At 38.0% G+C, this 8,167-nt stretch overlaps 1 pseudogene; it reads right to left on the bottom strand.

Moving 5' to 3' along the window:
• Nucleotides 1–778: 778 nt before the first annotated feature.
• Nucleotides 779–2,028, bottom strand: LOC149799933 (calmodulin-alpha pseudogene; annotated as a pseudogene).
• Between the last annotated feature and the right edge of the window lie 6,139 nt (nucleotides 2,029–8,167).

Here is an 8,167-nt window from a genome sequence, read left to right as displayed (position 1 = left end):
AATGCGTTTAGATCATCAAAGGACTTTTGTAGTCCAGGTAATCCTTATCGTGCGTGTAATTAATTTTAGTTCAATATGCATTGAACAATATTGAACAATGGGTTAAAGAAAAATCGCATTCGATATCAGGAATTGAATACGATATTGTAATATATTACTATGATAATGTTCGTTTTGAACAATGCGGTGATGGATGGTGGGGGTATATTATTTTTTCTTGCAGAGTTTTCATACACTATTTTCTTGGCTAACAATGTTCAGATTTAGTGTATTTCCTACAAAGAAAGGTCCCGAAATTGATCGGGATCTACATCATTTTCTGCGTTCAATACCCTGCTATTGATGACAGCTTATTTTCCAGCACCATTCCTTCTTTAAATCGTTTTACCTCTTTTGGCCTAATATGCTTTTGTTGTAAAGAGTTTAGAAAATCAATATATTTTAACGCCCATATCCACCATGGAGCTAAGAACAGTATATTGCGGTACACCCGAGAATGCAGTCACTTATTCGGTATGATTACTAACACTACAACTCGCCTCGTATGCTAGTTCTGTAAAGCTATGGTGTTTTGGTGGACTCCATTATAGCTAAACAAAATGATGTTTGAAATTGGGCTGAACGTAGGTCAGCATCACCTCCAAGTAGTTATTTATTCTAACTATATTTCTTCTCGAGGACAGATTCCGTTACCGTGCTTCATCTGGTAAGACGTTTATGCTAGTCCAATACGATAAAAAATCCTCGAACTTCGCATATTATATTAAAAACTACACCATTTCAAAATATATTGTACTTTAATCATGTTTAAAGGTAAGAAAGGAGTCCAAAATGTTTAGTCGTCAGTATTAAACAATTTAGCATAAATATATTTTTTTCCATCGTTTTGCATACAACACATTTCACGGTAAATCGCACACCCAATTTGCAAGAAGCTGATCGAGCTTAAATTAATCATATCGTGAGTACGACCTAAATATATCCTATAGTAAGACTTTTCGTCGACATATCGAAGTCAGAAGTTGTTGAATAGAACTTGAATTAAACACTAGAACAGATCAAGTTTAAGTTGTTGAATAGAACTTAAATTAAACACTAGAACAGATCACGTTTAACCAGCATGAAAATTATACTTCAACTTTGCTAATTAATTTTGAAAGGTAAATATATTGTCCACGTTTAAGAATGGTCCGTGTCGACTCAGCTTTAAGTGGTACTGGATTACGTTTCTAAGAATCTCTCAAATATAATTTCTATCTATATCTAATTAATCTTGTTGATATTTTTACATTCAGGCTGATTCTCGAAGTTATTTGTGCATACATGAACCATTACATAATTAAACAACTACAATAAAGATAAAATTGAAAGAGGAACAAATGTCTAGCCAAAACTATTCCTGTTGAAAAAAGTTACTTTCTTGTCATCATCATCACAAATTCTTCATAATTCACCTGGCCGTCTCCATCTACGTCAACTTCTCGAATCATTTCATCAACTTCTGCATCTGTTAATTTGTCTCCCATATTTGTCATTACATGCCGCAGTTCGGCTGAACTGATAAACCCATTTCCATCTTTGTCAAAAACACGGAATGCTTCTCTGAGACCTTCCTCACCATCAATGTCTTTCATTTTTGCTATCATCATTGTGAGAAACTCTGGAAAGTCTATTTTGCCGTTGCCATCAACATCAACTTCACGGATCATTTCTTCTAAATCTTTTTCAGTTGGATTCTGGCCCATAGATCTCATAACAGTTCCAAGTTCCTTGGTCGTGATTGTGCCATCTCCGTCTTTGTCAAAAAGACTGAAAGCTTCTTTAAATTCTTCAATCTGGTCTTGCGTCAGTTTTTCTACCATTTTGTATTAAAATGAACTGATGGTTTAACACGATGATGGTAGAATTTGATGGCAGGTTGGAAATGCTGAGAATACAACCACTTGCCGCTTTTGATGGCTCTCTGGATAGTTGCACATACACAAATGGTTATGGAAGTATTTATAATTTTTCATCAGGAAAAGACCATTCGACTTCTCAGTCAGTAAGATGGCGAAGTGTGCCAAGAAGCGAGCGGCAAGACGCACGTGCAAAAAAGTAAGAAAAGTTCACATTTGGGCCAGTGTCTATACATGTAAATATTGCTGTAATGACCCTAATTCTTGGGACATGAAATTAGTAGTTATTGTTTGCGTACCAGTGCTTACATGCATGTACACAATATAATAATTTAGGTGTCCCAACAAAAAACCCACAGAAGATCAACAATAAAATGGACACATAAGTGACCAGCTATTGATCAATTACCATGTCAAGAATTTTGTTATATACCATTACTTTAATTAGATTGTTTTTGCAGGTGTGTGTGTGTGTGTGTGTGTGTGATTTGGATTTTTAACGTAGATTTAACAATGTTTCTGTCATGTGCTACGATGTCTGCAGTGTGTCGGTTTATAGTGATGTCTGGCAATGGGGCATCATGCCGCAGACATGTAGCACGATGTCCCACCCATCTTTTAATGCTGAGCGGGAAGCGAGGCATCTGTTAGTACCATTTGTATAAGTCTTTAATATGACTCGGCCGGAGATCGAGCCCACGACCTTCCGCATGCTAGGCGGACGCTCTAACCTCTAGGCTACAGGATCGGTCCTGTTTTGCTGGTACATATGTTCATATTTGTCGAACATGTAATAAAAATAAAGTAAATAAAGAATACATACTTCACTGGTCGCTTAGAGTTTATCCGGAGAGCGGTACTAAAACGTACAGTACCTACGAAGTATATATCATGTTTAGCGTTACTTATATCACTATATATTTTTTAAATGTTAGATTAAGAGTTCGTTTAATTGAATGTTTATATCAAATCTCATTTGTGTAGAACACACGTTAGCTATACGACTAGTTCTGACTTATTTACATGGTTCACGAGCTGAATAATTGCCGTTTTGCAGTGATATAACCGATGCTACAAAGATGTAACCTATAACAAATAACATATGTTAAATTAATAGGTTACATATGTTAGGAACATAATAATAATAATACTAATAATAAATTATTATAACTGTCATATTGTCATTAAAGCACGACTATAATTTAGGTTAAATGTCAGGATATCGACACAATAGATCATTATCGAACCAAATAACTGTGTGTTTGGGCTTAACACAAGATAGTAAATATCAAAATATTTGTCATTCATTTTGAATTTTGGCAATCTGGATGTTTCGGCTCCAGCTTTCGATTATAGTTGGTGGTTCTGCGCTTCGTTTTCCGAAAACAAAATGAGGCCATTTAATTGTGTATATCCTGAAAACTAGATGGCATCAAAGGGAATTCTGTCCGAAGGCATGGCTATTATCTACAACATCAATCCTTGTATCGCCTTGCACTACATATTTTCAGCACGACTACCGCAGCCAAGTACATGTGTACCTAGTTAATATTGCTCACTACAAAACAGACTACTACTCCGCAATTATTGTAATCATTTAATTATAAGCAACTAGAGGAAAACTAAACATTTTAACTGAGTTTTCAAAGAAATCAGATTAATTTTCAACGTTTCAATTTCATAATTCGTGGCCATAGTCTATAACGAACAGTAAAGTAGTTTCTAAAACAAATTATATACAGATCCTTAATATACACTGAGAGATAAGTAGTCAAAAATATTATTATTAATAAGTTGAAAACGAACATTTTATTTAAAATCTAATTCTTGCATCCTATGGAAAGGATTACATCTCTCTCTCTCTCTCTCTCTCTCTCTCTCTCTCTCTCTCTCTCTCCGCCTACGGATTAGACAGAGGTTTAAGTTAACTATATTATGGAGCACGTTTCCTTTTTGAAAAAAAATGGAACTAAGACCCAGATGAAATGTAGGTAATTTGTTCGTGATTGCGAGAGAGTGATTGATTTCTGATTAAATGCAATAATGTCCGCTTTGACATTTTTCGTGACTGCATTGGAGAATCGTTTTTTATCATATGCCCTAATTGACTTAAGATTAAACGTTATCCGTCGCCAAAATTACATGTGATATATGCTTAAATTAGTCAACAGCTAATGAACCTGGGAAAAAAAAACTAAAATTGTAGGACTTTATTGAGATGGGGATATTGGAATGGTTATGAAAGTCGGTATTTTGGTGAATGCATAATAGCGACAGTGTCGTGTTATTGATATATTGATTGTGCCTTCTCTTCAAAAAATCTCCTGGTAATTGTTTCACAAAAAATAGAAATGCTTGCAGCACAGGCGGCAAAGGCTCTTTATAATTTGAAGACTAGATTTAATCGGTTTGGTAAAATGTCTACAAAAACACCATCCCAAAAATATTTTTTTAAAATAGCACCAAATTTGAATTAAGGGTCGGAAGTTTAGGGTTTCTACAAAGCAAAGGACATTTAATCTGTCAAATTGTCATATTGTAATTTAATCTGTCAAATTGTCATATTGTAAATATGTCATTGGTATTACAGCAGCAGAGGGGGCGAATCGGACATTTTGTCCAATCGTTATTTTGCTTAATTATTACTTCTGCACTCAGCGGATCCGGTGTAGTCAGCGCTGGTAAAAAAAAAAACGACGACGTCGTTGGGGGATCGTCGCGTCGTCATTTGGTTTAATATACTTTCTGCGCGCCGATCCCAGCGTCGTCAGCGTCCGGTAAGCACATCGACGACCGCGTCGATGTCATCGCCCCCTCTGCTGCTAAGTGGTTATTTACAATGAGGGTCTTTATGATCTTACAAACAGAGTGATCACTAACTCCTCCTCCTGTAGATCAATTAGGTTATTTGACTGATCGGTGAGTTTAAAATTAATTCTCGTTAAAAACCGATCATGGCATCGCATATAGACCGGATTAATCGGATTCTCAACGATTAAATATCCCGGAGGGGCTGTTGGTGAAAATGAATAAAGGATATATCCCTGTTGAGCTTGATTTGATTGATTGGTATCTACCTGGTAACTCCCTTCGATAACATCACACACTAGATTAATCGCTATCACCGATGCAATATTTACGTTGTATGGAGCAATATGCCTACCATCATCCCCGTTATCGTGTCTGAGGATAGTTGATGGGGGGGGTGTCCGCGGGGATTTCATGAGGTGGATTCTTAGGCCATCCTAGTATGGTTCTTATTGAACTGTTATAGATATCAACCATATACCCCGGTGTGCTTATTTCAATCGTCGACGATAACGTCGGTTCATGAACCGTAATAGCGATTTTTGATTCTTTTCCTGTGATCGATTTTATCCTGCGTTGAAATTCCTTATTGATTTGTTCTATTTGGTATGACCCAGTTGGTATTGTAACCTCCTTCCAGTCTGGGGTCCCATCGGGTTTATTCGTCCATGCAAAAACCAGCGAGTTATTAGGTTGTTGTCCGTTAAATGCGTCCGCTCGGATATTAGGCCAACTGTGATATACTCGCAATTTTGCCAGCGCTATTTCCTTCACTGGAACCGGTGATGGGAAGTTCACACTGAATTCGGGTTTCGTTGATGTTATCGATATCATATTTGTTTGTACCGGAGTGGTATTCTCCGCGATCCGCTGAAGTAATTGAGACCCTTCGGGGTTCAGCGACATTATTATTATTCGTTGTTTTTAGTGTCTAATTTCAACAACCAGGTGGTTCCGGCTTCCAGTTGAAAATCCTCGATTTTTGACATCGCGGAGCTATACAACTGGACCATCGTGGAGAATTCAACATCGGATATGAACAAATTATCAATCGATAACGAGATCAACCCGGATAATTTCGAGTACGCGTCGGATATTATTTGATGTTTTACTGTATACTCGTTGAGTTTTTTCTGAAAACACGATGATATCTTCCTAGTGATTGCGTTGGCGACTCCAGCAATTGTTGTCATTGCGGAGACAACGATTGGAACAGCGATCGGGGCTATCGTGGTTACCGTGGATAAAATAACACCGGCGCCAGCTACTATGCCCGACACTGAGTACACGACCGCGTCGATGGCGGTTATTTTACGACGGTATTTTTTTATTTTTGCACGGTATTGTTCGGAAAGCGTTTTCAAGTTCGCGGAAAATTCTTTTGCGGTATCGAATCGATATTGATGTGACGTCGGTGATACCTCTGATTCAATTTCCTTGGTGGTCATTTTTATTTTAAAAGAGCTAGTGTTTTTAATTACTTAGATTCGCTACAAATTCCACATACCATGTAATGTTTGCCCTGGTTAAATTTCCATCAACGGCATAAATTGTAAACTGTTCAGTTGCGTTCTTGTCTATAATTGTTGATATTGTATTGTTAAACCCGGATGAACTCGACGATAATATATTAAACTGCATCATTGAAACCAGTGTCAGTCGATAAATGCCCTTAACAGTTGCGGTGATATTTACTGTATTCTGTGTAGGAGTCCAATCGAATGATCCATGCCGAATTGTGTATACTGTGTTGATGATGTTCTCATGAGGGGTTTTTATTTTTTCGAATTGCTCTGCTACTCTCGGTAGTCCGTCTTTAATCGTTTCAACATCAGTTCTGATTATTCCTACTTCCCGCCAATGCGCGTCTACATTATTTATGATCGTTACAACATTAGTTTTGATTGTTTCTATTTCCCGTGTATTCTCGGTCATACTTTTTTTGTTCGCTGCAACATCAAGTTTGATTGTTCCTATTTCATATGTATGCACGTCTATGCCTTTTTTGTTCGCTGCAACATCAGTTTTGATTATTCCTATTCCCCGCCAATACGCGTCTACATTTTTTTTGTTCGCTTCAACATCAGTTTTGATTGTTCCTATTTCCTGTGTATGCGCGTCCACACTCTTTTTGCTCGCTTCAATATCAGTTTTGATTGTTCCTATTTCTTGTGTATGCGTGTCCATATTATTTATGATCGTTGTAACATCAGTTTTGATTGTTTCTATTTTCCGTCCATGCGAGTCTACATTATTTATGATCGTTGCAACATTAGCGCCGATTATTTCTATTTCCCGTTCATGCGCGTCTACACTCCTTTTGTTTGTTGCAACATCAGTTTTGATTGTTTTTATTTCCTGTCCATACGCAGTGATATCATTTATAGTTATTGTAATCTCATCCGGCTTGGTATTTTTTTTACCAAAGAATTTATCAAAGTTGTCATCGATCCTGTTAACATTTTTTCGCAACGGTTGTAAATTGGCCGACAGCGCCATAAGTTCCGAAATAGCATTTGTTATTGTTGCAAGATTTGGTTCGGTTGCCGTCGGGGGTCCCCGAAAAAAACTATCGACAATGTGTTTCACATCGTCGAAATGCATTAGCGCCGACCTGATCTGTTCTCCATGAAAGTTAAATTCACCACGTAAACCTTTTAACGAATTCGAAATGGTTATATAACTGTTGCCAAGTATATTTATTCTTCCATCTATCATCGATATATCTTCACCCGGTTTGAGTCGTCCGTCGCTGGTATACAGCGCGATAGCGTTCTCGGCGGCATTACGCTGTCGTATTAAAACGTCATTCAGTGACACATTACCGGATTTCAATTTACCCTGGCGGTCTTGAAATACAACTATTTCGCCCGGGTCAACACTTGTTAGATTCAACGTATCAGCGATTTCATCCTCAATTAGTTTTTTTATGTCGGCGGCGGCCGTTTCCGTGGATTCTTTCAGCGCCGAAACCGGTCGCCCCCAGATATCAATCATTATTATTGTAAATGTTATTCTCTAAAATCCGTTGAGCTTCTACGACCCCACTAGTGTATTCGTTTACAACCACATGAGGTGGTTTTCGCGATGATGAAATCGCCGCAAGTACGTTCAATACCTCACGGCCACATATCGGTGGGTCACTTAACTGCTGTGTTGGCAGCGTGGAATAAAAAACCCGGGCTGAACACGCCCGGGCTGAACACGCCCGGACATACCGCATAAACTCGTTCGGCGGGGCTAACCCGTATGAATCAAAATAGACGATCGCACGCGGATCGATCGCGTATGCAACCCAATGAGTCCCCGCTCCGGAGGATTTATCGAGGTTAATTATACCGGTTTCAATATTCCTTGGTTGCGTCGGTAATTGATCCCTCATAAAAACACCTCTGAAGTTTTTTATCGCTAGCGCGTTTGCGGCGTCTATTAAATCAAAATTAGACATGGGAGTCATTGAC

The sequence above is a fragment of the Sinohyriopsis cumingii genome, chromosome 5 (genome assembly GCF_028554795.1).
Source record: "Sinohyriopsis cumingii isolate HCF-2022 chromosome 5, ASM2855479v2, whole genome shotgun sequence".
NCBI lineage: Eukaryota > Metazoa > Mollusca > Bivalvia > Unionida > Unionidae > Sinohyriopsis > Sinohyriopsis cumingii.
This window is presented reverse-complemented; position numbering and strand designations above follow the sequence as displayed.